Raw genomic sequence first — 12,931 nt, 5'->3', positions numbered from 1 at the left:
ATCATGGACGCTGCAACCGAGGAGGATTATAATGCTGCTGTAGATACTGTTTCGGGGTTTTCTGATGTCCTGCGGGAGAGTTACAATTCCGAGACTGGAACCGGACGCCTGTACCTGCAAAACAAACGGAGACTCCGGATGGTTGGAGCTCCGCCTCCGACGGTCAAGTTAGTACTTGTTTAAGGAGTAATAAATGCGGAAATAAAAGGTGGGAGATCTGGTTCCTCTAGGGGAGGAGTGATCAATATGTTTTAGGCTCTCTAGGTGAGAGTAGTTAATTACTCGATTTGTGTAATCTTGATTCTCTCTTTTTTGTAATCCCCCTCTTAATGAGGATTAAGAGAGGTATTTATAGCCTTGGGAATCGTGCCAATCTAGGTTTAGGTTAACCTTGGGTCGATTGGGCTTCCCTCGGAAGTTGGGCCTAGGTGGCCGGGTTCTCCATTAGGCATGGAGTATGCCATATGTCATGGCATAATAGGTCCAAGGTGGACGAATAAGCGCGTGCCACGTGGCAAGCCCTGAGAGGTCCAACTGGGGTACACTTGGCAGGACCTGATTGGCCCACGTGGCGCATTCCGATTGGTGGGAGCAAAATCCCTCAATCATTTGCCCCTCACAGGTGGCACGTGACTGGTCACGTGTTGCCTGTGACAGGCGTCACTCGGCAAAAGGCCGACAGATTCTCCCGCCAAAATTTCGAATTCTGGAAGTGACCCTTCGCCTTCTCATTTCGCCTATATAAGGGAGTGTTGACTTCAGTCATTTTCACACTTGAGAACTTTGTGAGAGAACATTCGGACCCCTGAACTTGCTCTGACAATTTGGACCTTTTCTGCCTACCGCCTGTTCTGACAAGCCGGCTGCTTAGGATTTTCCGAACTTCATCAATCGTCATTTGTTCAGGTAACCGTCGGTTCTCTTACTCTTAATTTTCTTGTTTTTTATTTCCTTTTTGAAATGGTACCACGGAAGCACACGACACGACCTAGGTTAGTGATCAGCCGGTCACCGGGGACGGCTGAATCTAGGACTAGGAGTGCCGCCTGCCCTTTTCCGGACCCATCTTCGCCCTTTATACATAGTCCGACTGTATCTGTGTCTATGCAGAACGTGATGGCCAGGACAAAAAAGACTGCCAGGATATCGAACTCAGACGGCTCCTCCCACAGGGTGCCGATTAGTGAAACATCTGACCAGGCGCCAGATGTGGAAGTGGTACAAAGCGGCTTAAAAGCCGGCAATTCTACCTTCTCTCCTGCTCCTTTGAACGGACAGGAGGCGGGCCCCTCCGAGAGAAGGGAGGAGTCGTCCTCTTCGGACTCGTCAGAGGACGAGTCTGAGTCTAGCTCTTCTGGCCATACTTCTCTGGACACAGAAGAGAAAAACAGTCGTCTACAAGAGGCGAGGCTTTCTCACGCAGTTGAGAAGGGGGATGATTGGGCGGAGCCTTCCGCATCTCACCGAGAGAAAAATACCCCCTACTACTGCAAGGTACCTCGGGGCCGGATCGCGGCCATGCAAGAGAAAGTGGGGAGCTTTATCGCAAACCACACAATGGGCCCCGGCTTCTTAGTGTTCGTGCCGGATCCAGAAGACACAGTCGTCTGGCCGGCTGGTACTAGCTATGATAGCGCCTGCTTTGGCTGTTACGAGGCGGCTATCAAGGGTGGGCTGCGCTTCCCACTCCATCCGGCTGTTCAGCGGATTTTGGATGGGTATGAGTTGGGGTTATGGCAGTTAGCCCCGAACTCCTGGGTCAACGTACTCGGCTATGTGGCCGGGTGCGAACTACACGGGGTGGAGCCGAACTTCGAGGCTTTCGCCCACATGAACTACCTCAGCCGGACCCCTAAGGCAGGCGGTACCGGCTGGTATCAATTGACGAGCCACAGGGGCTACCTCATGTCAAGAGGTAAAGCAAACAAGTGGAAGGACTGGCGGAGCACCTTCCTCATCATTGAGAGTTCAGACACAGAGCTGAACAAGCGCTTGAACAAGTGGAACAGGAATCCGCCCCTTCTTGCAGGCGGCCGCAGCATGCCGCCTGTTCCCCCTAAGGCTAAGAAAGAGATCCTAGATAAAGGACTCTTTAGGGTAGAGTCGAGGGTCGACTCTACTACAGGGGTACGAGAGCAAGTGCCCCTACACTGCGTCCCGAGCTTCAAATGGCTCTACGACGAGTACTTTCTGGCCGCCTGTGGCCTCAGCAGTCGGTGCTCAAGAGGTAGCCGGCCTGTCGAACACTCTGTTGTTGCGCACAATTCTTGTTATGAATGTTATTAACTTTGCTATTTTGTTTTTGTAGCGGACGCCATGAGTAAAATAAATGCCTCAAAGACTGCGGCGGCCATGTTGCGGGCCTCAATCATGCAACAGTCGTCTGCCGACTCCCCCAACAAGGGGGCACCCTTGGTGAGCTTTGAACCCTTCTCACTTGTTGGAGTTGTAGTTGTGCATATACTAACTATTTTTCTTCTTTTTTAGACGGGCACTCCAAGAGCTTCTTCCTCCCAACAGCCGGACCCCAAGGCCCGGAGGACGACTGTTTCGAGCTCTCCTGGTTCTGCCAGGAAACGTGCGGCGGCTGAGAAACAGCCGGCCGCATCCTCTAAAACCCCAGTTGGGCCGCCTAGAGGTATGAAATTAACCTTGTACATTTTAGACCTTTCTTGCATGTTTTAAGTCTAATCCATTTGTTTATGCCTGATGCAGCCGGCCCTCAGGAGCCTGACTTGGTCGAAATGGCCAAATCTATGATCAGGGCTGTACCTCCAGCCGAAAGGGAGGCGGTCAGGGGTTTCGGCACCCTTGACCTGGACGGAATTGCAGGGGTCCTTGCTGAGGTATGCTTAGCCTATTTTTGAGTACTTGAATTCTAGGACGCCTGCTTTCTTTATGTTTGGAAACTGACGCCTGTTTCCTTTTTTACTTAGGCCCTGCTCCGAGTGAACGGCCTTCGCAAGCCGCTTGCCCAGAAGAACAAAGAGGTAAAGGCTGCAAAAGCTATGGCCGCCTCTGACTGTGACAAGGCAATGTTTCAAATTTCCCAAAATGAGGTTCTGACAGTTGATATTCTTTATTATCAGGCGCAGGCTACCGCCGCTATCAAGGATGAGTTAGAGGCGGCCCAGAAGAGGAATGGCGAGCTGGAGGCGACCATCAACGCCCTAAAGACCAAGCTGAGGCCTCTCCGCCATAAGATGTCCTCCTACGAAGCCATGGAGAAATCTTTGGCGGCTGTTAAGGAACGCCTGGTGACCCAGGAGAGGAGTCTTGCTAAGGAGCTCTCGGAGAAGGCCGAGCAAGAGAAGAAGGAGCTGGTCAGGGAGATGATGGAAGACTCTGCCCAAATTCAGCGCATGACCTGGGGCCGCCTCTTCCCCAATGCAGACTTTGCCTCGTGGGAGAAAACGTACCGCCAGTGTTCTGATACATATAATCAGGAGATCCTGGCGGCTGCTGAGGACGAGGCGCTGGAAGAGGAGGAGGAGCCGGTAGTGGCGCTGGTGCCGCGTGGGGGTAATGCATCAAAGAAGGATGCAGCTGAAGCCGAGTCCAGCAGAAAGAGTGCTGACCAGGCGGCAGCTGCTAATATTGAAGATCTGCCCCCTTCATAAGCTTTATGTATTCTTTTCACGGCCTGCGTGCCGTTTGTTTGTATTTACCCGGCCAGGGGGCCGGGGCTTTGAATATTTTGCCGGTTTTTAATGACCGGCTTTCTTTTAATGTATATATTTTTTCTTCAAATTTACTCAAGTATTGAATATTCAGATATCCAATTGTAGACTATACCGACTGTTTTGCATGGCCGATTGTTGCACAGGTACGTATAGTTAGTCACGCCGCCTATGCCCCTGGACGACTGATTGTCTTTTTCCTGGCTAGGCGATCAGTCGGACATTTATTCAATCGGTCTTTTCATCTGCATAATTAACCAAATAGGAACGTGGTTTCCTACTTGTCTTTTTTTTTAGGCTAGACTTTAGGCTGTCTAGGCCGACTGTTCAATTTACTAAGTTTGATACTTAGTTTATTTCGTTAGGGGATGGCTGGTCGTCAGCTTTGGCGGCTGCATAGAAGCAGGCGTTAAATAAGACGTCCAACCAAAGTAGGTACGCCTGTTTGGTTACAAACGGCAGTGTTAAGTATAGACGACCTAGTAAGAGTAGTAGACGAGTACCTCTGTTTACCAAAAAACAGGCGGACTCCTCATACCTTTTAGGTTCCATGCTAAGTTTGAGAGTGACTATGAGTTAACATGGGAGTTACTCAGTTTCCGTCATTCTCTAGCTTGAGTAGTAGAGGTACCAGGCGGCGGAGGCCGGCTGATCCCCTTGATTCGCCAATGTTTGTTGGCTATTAACCCAAGTAGTGGTAACCCAGTAGGAGTAGTGGTTGAGAGCCAATGTTTGCCAAAAAACATGCGGACCATTCAAACCTTTTAGGCTCCATACCAAGTTTGAGGGAGTGACTATGAGTTAACATTGGTGTTTACTCAGTCGCCGTCGCTCTTGCTTGAGTAGTAGAGGTATCAGGCGGCGGAAGCCGGCTAATCCCCTTGATTCGCCAATGTTTGTTGGCTATTAACTCAAGAGGTACCCCCTGAATTTATCCCAAGTAATACAGGGGGCTATCCGACTCAGATGTCAACTGCTACCACTGGTTTGGTTAGTGATAGAGTTATCCTTGTCTCAGTAACGGCTACGTGGTTGCCCTTGGGGACAGTCGTATAGGTGCCGTGTGATTAGTTTATGGAACAATGTTCCACCCAAAAGGGAGCTGCTCTCTGCGACGAATTTCATCCGGAGGGATGCCGCCGGACGCCTGCTATAATGTTGGGACAAGTCGAATTGAATTTAAAGATTGGATCAGTTGGCTAGGCGCCTGGACTGATCGTTCGGTTTGTTGCCTTGGTTAGTTCTTGGTGAACGTAGGTGCCAAGTTAGAGGAGGGTAGCCGCCTGTTTAGGCACAGAGTCGGCCAGGCCCTGATTATTTTTAGCTAAGTATAGGAGAGTGGCTGTCTGCTTTGGAGCCAGTCGACAATCTTCTATGGAGAGTAGCCGACTGTATGTCCAGATGGCATGCCCCTCTGGTGATAGAGTGAAATACCGAATGGAGAGTAGCCGACTGTAGAGGTACAGGTGGCATGCCCCTCTGAAGATGTAATAAAATACTCAATGGAGAGTAAGAATTTAAACATGAAGAGCAGCCGACTGTTTGTCAGTCGGCATGCCCCTCTTAAGTAAAAACTATGGAGAGTAGCCGACTGTTTATTAGTAGGCGTGCCCCTCTTAAGTACAAACTAGGGAGAGTAGCCGACTGTTTATTAGTAGGCGTGCCCCTCTTAAGTACAAACTATGGAGAGTAGCCGACTGTTTATTAGTAGGCGTGCCCCTCTTAAGTACAAAATTGAACATCAAGTATGCAAACTTTTATTAAGTAGCCCTTGACTTTACATCATTCAAAAGAAATATTTCTTAAGATTATCTACATTCCAAGTTCGAGGCAACGGTTGGCCGTCTGGTGTTTCCAGACGGTAGGTACCGTCCCTGACTTCTGCATAGATTCGGTAGGGTCCTTCCCAATTGGGAGTTAGTTTGCCAGACTCATTAGCCCTTCCAACTGCTTCCATTTTTCTAAGTACAAAGTCCCCCACTTTGAGTGGACGCCTGTGTACCTTTTTGTTGTATGATCTAGTCATTCTCAGGCGGTAAATTTCATGGCGCAAGACAGCATTGCCCCTCTTTTCAGGGAGTGAGTCTAATGCCAGGCGCATGGCCTCCCAGTTTGCCTCTTCGTCGTATAGCATTACTCGAAGAGTCGGCTCGTAGTGTTCTATTGGAAGAACAGCTTCCGCACCATAAGTTAGGAGGAATGGAGTTTCCCGTCGCCCCTTTTTCAGTCGTCCTAATGGCCCAGAGAACATGTGGTAACTCATCCGCCCATAGGCCGCCTGCTCGTTCAATCTTTTTCTTGAGACCGTCTGAGATGATTTTATTAAATGCTTCTACCTGGCCGTTTGCTTGTGGACGGCCGACTGATGCAAAATAGTGTGCAATTCCTTGGTCACCCAACCAGCTTTTGAGAACAGGCGTCTCAAATTGGGGACCATTATCAAAAACCATAGACATGGGAACCCCGAACCGAGTGATGACGTTTTTCCAAATGAATGAAATTACATCCTTCGTCTTGATTCCCTTTACAGCCTCCGCCTCTACCCATTTAGTGAAGTAGTCGACGGCAACAAGTATGTACCTCCTTCCGCCTGTAGCAGGCGTATATGGACCCAGAATATCCATGCCCCACTTAGCAAACGGAAGTGGACTTTGAATGGTAGTGAGGTCAGTAGCCGGACGGTGAATTAGTTTGCCAAACCTTTGGCACTTGTCACATTTCTTCACCATCTCCATCGCATCTGCTTCTAAGGTAGGCCAGAAGTAGCCCTGACGCCTTGCTCGTTGAGCAAGCGTCCTTCCGCCTATATGGGAAGCACAGTAACCAGAGTGGAGATCGTCTAGTATCTCTCGCCCCTTTTCTGGAGTAACACATTTTAAGAAGGGTTGAAGGTACCCCCTTTTGTGAAGCTCTCCTTTTATCATTTCGAAACTGGTTGCTCGTTTTTTCAGTACTGCCGCCTGATGATGATCATCCGGCAGAATACCGTTTGTCAGATATGCCCTGATTGAATCCATCCAGGTTGAGCTTCTGTCTAAGATTCCAATAGGGTCTTTTACAATGCTTCTCCTCTCCATTACTTCCCAAAAAACAGTTCGAGGAGTATCACAAGAGGCGGACGATGCTAATTTTGAAAGTGCATCCGCCTGGTTGTTTTCTAACCTTGGCACTTAGGTCAGATGGAAATCTTCGAGGGAGCCGACTGCTTGTCGGACCGCCTGTAAATACTTGATCATGGCCGGATGGGTTGCTTCGTATTCGCCATTGTACTGACTCACTATCAGTTGTGAATCGGAACAGGCTTCTATTTTCCTTGCCCCTGCCGCCTTGCACATGCGGATTCCGGCTAGTAAAGCATCATATTCTGCCTCATTGTTTGAGGCCTGAAAACTGAAGCGTAGAGCATACTCGTACCTATCGCCTTCTGGCGACTGACATATGACGCCTGCTCCACAACCATTTGAAGTAGAGCTCCCATCCACATATACCTTCCAGACCTGGTCTGGAGCTTGAGAGTCAGGTGGACGAGTCATCTCAACAATAAAGTCAGCAAAGGCTTGCCCCTTCACTGCTTTTCTAGGCTCGAAGGTAATTTCGAGGCTTTGTATTTCTATGGCCCATTTGATCATTCGGCCTGACGACTCCATGACGGTCAGTGGCCGCTTGATAGGTTGGTCTGTATACACGACGACTGCATGTGCCAAAAAGTATGGCTTCAATTTTTTAACAGCCATGAAGAGTGCAAGACCAAATTTCTCTACTAAGGGATACCTCAACTCCGCATTCTTCAGTACATGACTGACAAAGTAGACCGGGAGCTGACAGCCGTCTCTTTCAGCAAGAAGAACAGCGCTTAGTGCATGATCAGAGACGGCCAGGTACATGTAGAGTACTTCTTTGGGAAAAGGGCTGACCAGCCTCGGCAAGGAATGCAAGTGAACTTTCAATTTCTGGAAGGCCGCCTCAGCATCCGGCCCCCATTCAAACCTTGCCTTTTTCTTAATTGCCTGGAAAAAGTATAGGCATTTGTCGCCTGATCGGCTTAGAAATCTTCCCAAGGCCGCCAGACAACCTGCTAACTTCTGAACCTCTCGGATGGTACGAGGCGACTGTATGTCGATGACCGCCTGCACCTTCTCAGGGTTCGCCTCTATTCCTCTCTGATTGATAAGGAATCCGAGAAATTTCCAGACTCAACTCCAAAGACACATTTCTTGGGATTGAGCATGACATGGTGCCGCCTGAGTGTGGCGAAAGTTTCTCGGAGGTCCGACAGATGATCTTTCTGTAGTTTAGTCTTGACAATCATATCATCAATGTATGCCTCGACATTTCTCCCAATCTGATCAAAGAACACAGTGTTTATCATTCGCTGGAAGGTGGCTGGGGCATTTTTCAGACCAAACGGCATGACCGTGTAACAGTATAACCCCTGATCAGTGACGAAGGCCGTCTTCTCCTGATCTTTCTTCCATAAAGGAATTTGATGGAAACCAGAATAGGCGTCCATAAAGCTCATCAAAGCATGGCCGGCTGTTGAGTCGACCAGGTTATCAATTTTAGGCAGAGGGTAACTGTCTTTGGGGCACGCCTTGTTTAAGTCTGTGTAGTCGACACACATTCGCCAGGTGCCATTCGGCTTTTTAACAAGCACCACATTTGCAACCCAATCTGGGAAGTAACATTGCTGAATGAACCCTGCATCAAGTAGTTTTTTGACTTCGGCGGCTGCCGCCTGACTTCTTTCTTCGCCATGGTTCCGCTTTTTCTGCCTTACCGGCTTCTTTTTTGGATCCACGGCCAGTTTATGTACCGCCAGATCAGGACTTATACCTGGCATTTCATGGACTTCGAATGCGAAGATGTCCTTGTATTCTTTCAATAGTTTTTGAAAGTCGTCACCCAAGTCTCTTAGAGCAGCCGTCCCAACTTTGACAATTCGGTCAGGACGGGAGTCATCTAAGATCAGGTCCGTATGTTCACCAGCCGGCTGAGGGCGGAATTCATCCGACCTCTCCTCTGCCAATGATTGCTATTTCTTGTCTTTTCTTGCAGCCTCCGGCTGGGATGCCTTTCTCTTCTTGCCGCCTGCTTTTTGAACAGGCGCACTCTCCTTGACATTGTCAAGGTCTGCTTTTCCACCACCTGCCCCAGCGGCCATAACAGTGGGCTTGATATCCGAGAGATAGCACTCTCGGGCCATCTTCTGATCTCCCTTTAGGGAACCGACTGTTCCATTATCCCTCTCAAACTTGAGCAGCATAAGAGATGGGATTATAACAGCCTTGGAATTATTCAAGGTTGGTCGTCCCAGAATCATGTTGTAGGCCGAGAGCTCGTCTACTACCAGGAACCGGACTACCATGTGTCGTCCTTCCCCTTTCTCGCCCAGGCGGATGGGTAAGTCTACTCGTCCCACTGGGTGGACGACTCCTCCTCCAAACCCTACTAGGGGGTGGGATACTGGGTGTATGCAGTCAGTCTGATATTTGAGCTTCGACAGACATTTTCTACTGATGAGATCTGAGGAGCTTCCGGTATCTATGAGGATCCGGCCAACTCTTTGGTTGGCCACTTTACATTCAATAACGACGGGGTCGTCATGCGGCCCTCTTACCCCTCCTAGATCTTCTTCAGTGATGACAATCTCAGGAAATGAATATTGGGAGGGCCGTTTTTGGTGAACCGAATTTATATCTAGCCGCCTGATATTGTCTTTGTTGCCCCTAATAGTGGGGCCGCCTCCTGAGAAGCCGCCTGCAATGGTGTAGACGACTGCGTCATCCGTATCAGAGCTGTCGGCCTGTTGATTCTTTTTGGCCGACTGCTTTTTCGAGGAAGTGTTCCCCGTGGATTTCTTGACATAAGAGTCAAGATCACCTTGCTCAGCCAGGCGGTCCAGATACCGCATGAGACTGATGCATTCTTTGGTGTGATGACCAACATCTTCATGGTAATCACAGAATTTTTCTTGGTTCCTGTTGCTTGCAGAACCTTTCATGGGGACCGGCTTCTCAATTGAGATCCGTCCCTTGATTTCTTTTAGGATAGCTTGGCTGTCCTTGTTAAACGCATACTTCGGGGAGTATGGTTTGAATTCTTTTTTCTTCTTCTGGGACGGCTGTTTAGAGGAATCAGCCGCCCAGACCTCTTTTCTTTTCTCGTCTTTGTTGGACGACTACTTCTGTCGTCCCTCTCTTTTGTCAGACCTTTTCCAGTCCGACTGTTTTGTACTGCAAAGATCAGTCGCCTGTATATAGGCTTCTGCTTCAATCAAGGCCTCTTGAAGAGTCGCCACCCTCTTTCGGACCAAATCGAATTTGAAGGTCGACCCGTCTTTGAGACCTCTAAAAAAGTCAGTATAGGCTACTTCATCTGGTAACCCCTGAATCTGTATTCTCATCAGGTTAAACCGCCTGATGTAAGAACGAAGCCCCTCCTTTTCGCCCTGCTGAATTGTCCCTAAGTCAAGGGTCGTCTTCTTCGCAGGGATGTTCATGGCGAAATTGGAGGTGAATAAGTAGGCAAGCGTCTTGAAATTATTTACACAACCAGTCGGCAGGTTGCCGAACCATTGTTGTGCGATCCCTTTGAGAGTCGCTGGGAAACACTTGCACCAGATGGGATCATCCAACCCTTGAAGGTACATCAGGTTGGCGAATGCCATCAGATGGTCTTCTGGATTAGTAGTGCCATCATAGGCGCCTACTAATACATTTTTTACCTTGGCCGGCTGAGCGGCTTCAGTAACTTCCTTGGAGAAGGCCGACGGCTGTTCACCAAGTCTAAGCAACTGTAGTTGCCAGTCCATAGGTTGGACATTTTTTGCTGCAGGTCCACCAAATGGAGGTGGCTGCAAGAAATACTGTTGTTGCGATACAAACGGCAAGTTTGGTACCGCCTGGTCGCTATGAAAGCCGGACCGACGGGAGGTGCCGCCTGTTTCACTCTCATGGTACGACTGAGTATGCCTCATCGAGGTATTTCGCAGACTATCTTGGAAGTTTGAAGTAGAGGCCGACTCTGACAATCGGTCGCTCTTCTTCTGCTCTAGCAGTAGCCGAGCGTCTGTGTATGTTTTCTTCGACCCGTTCGCCTGAATATGACGAACAGGTTTCCTATTTCCTGGAGTAGGAAAATGGTATTTTGTGAGATTAAGGGCAGATGGCTCCCACTTCCTAGATTTAGGATGAGGGGTCGCCTCTCGCCCCTGAACTAGCTTCCTCTTCCGTGAGGTGGAAGGTTTCTTAGCCGACTGCTCTTTGTCCAGAGCAGGCGACCTCTTAGTGATCAATTCTTGAATTTCTCCCTTGAAGTCCCTCATGAAGGTCATGAGCTCGTTTCTCGTAATGGGAGCAGATCCATCAGTCGGCTGCTGCCGAACAGGCGGTGCGCCTGCTGGCTCGCTTCCTGCTTGAAGATGTTCCCGTTCCCTCCTTTCGGTAGGACGGGTACGTCGGGCCCTTAGGGTCCCGTCTGAAGCCGTGTGAGTTTCAACTTCAAATTCATTCTCAGAATCGCGGTCCGACTGAACTTGAGGATCGTCTAGGGGACGCCTCTCTTCAGGAGTCGGTACAAACGTGGATGCCATCTCAGAAGTACTCTCCCCACAGACGGCGCCAAAATGTTTCGGGGTTTTCTGATGTCCTGCGGGAGAGTTACAATTCCGAGACTGGAACCGGACGCCTGTACTTGCAAAACAAACGGAGACTCCGGATGGTTGGAGCTCCGCCTCCGACGGTCAAGTTAGTACTTGTTTAAGGAGTAATAAATGCGGAAATAAAAGGTGGGAGATCTGGTTCCTCTAGGGGAGGAGTGATCAATATGTTTTAGGCTCTCTAGGTGAGAGTAGTTAATTACTCGATTTGTGTAATCTTGATTCTCTCTTTTTTGTAATCCCCCTCTTAATGAGGATTAAGAGAGGTATTTATAGCCTTGGGAATCGTGCCAATCTAGGTTTAGGTTAACCTTGGGCCGATTGGGCTTCCCTCGGAAGTTGGGCCTAGGTGGCCGGGTTCTCCATTAGGCATGGAGTATGCCATATGTCATGGCATAATAGGTCCAAGGTGGACGAATAAGCGCGTGCCACGTGGCAAGCCCTGAGAGGTCCAACTGGGGTACACTTGGCAGGACCTGATTGGCCCATGTGGCGCATTCCGATTGGTGGGAGCAAAATCCCTCAATCAGATACAATGAAAGATCGGTGGGCAAGTTATCCAGCGGTGATACAATATGTTGAAAGAACATGGCTTTGTCATAAAACCAAGTTTGTGACATTTTGGACAAACCAAGTTCTTCATTTTGGCAACACCAGCACTTGCAGAGTTGAGAGCCAACATTCGGCCGTGAAAATGTGGTTTGGATCTTCGACAGGTTCGTTGTTTGGATGTTGTAGTTGATGTATGTATTTTGCTGTAGTTATTTTTATTATCAATCCTGACGGTTTTTTTGTAATGTGCAGGTTCTTTGGATACCGTATGGGCCCGAGTTCATTGCCATATTGACAATCAGATCATCGCAATTCGTAATGGTTTGGAGGCGTCTAGGTCGAAGATTGGTCAGAAGTACCAACAATTGCCACTGTCACATATTAACGGCAAGGTGTCTGAGCATTGTTTGAAGGTTCTCGATGACGAGACGAAAAGGATTAGGGAGCTGAGTTATCAGGTGTATGATCGATGTGGATGTGCAATGCGTGTGACCAACGGTTTTTCGTGTGCTTGCCAGATACATGATTCTCTAGCTGCCGAGACAGGCTTGTATACCAGGAAAATTCACCCGTTCTGGAAGACCTTGGTTATCGGTGATGGTGATGATGTACCGGTGTTCGGTAATGACTCGACCGAGGACGCCACACATTTTCGTTCTCTGGTGGATGAGGTAATCGGTAGTGATCCTGCTGTTCTTCGAAATGCATCTCGCATCATTGAGGAAGAGCTGCATCCGGATCATTCAAACCTTGGAGACCCTGCTGTCAACCACAACGTTCGTGGTCGACGAAGGAACAATGATACAAGACGTGATCCTTGTTATTTCGAACATGTCAACCGTCAAAACACTCAGTGTGGTCCACGACAAACATGTAAGATTGGCTATTTTGATTTTCACGTATTTCATCATTTACTATACTAATAACTAAACACTATTTTTGTGCAGAAGATCCCTGTGACGTCAGCCAAAGCCGGTATCGACCCTTGCTTCCAGGACCGATGTTGCCTTACATCACAAGATGGAAGGATGTCATTGGCGAT

The sequence above is a fragment of the Chenopodium quinoa genome, unplaced genomic scaffold (genome assembly GCF_001683475.1).
Source record: "Chenopodium quinoa cultivar QQ74 unplaced genomic scaffold, ASM168347v1, whole genome shotgun sequence".
NCBI classification, from domain to species: domain Eukaryota; kingdom Viridiplantae; phylum Streptophyta; class Magnoliopsida; order Caryophyllales; family Amaranthaceae; genus Chenopodium; species Chenopodium quinoa.
The sequence above is the reverse complement of the archived record's forward strand: the minus strand, read 5'-3'. Positions refer to the sequence as shown.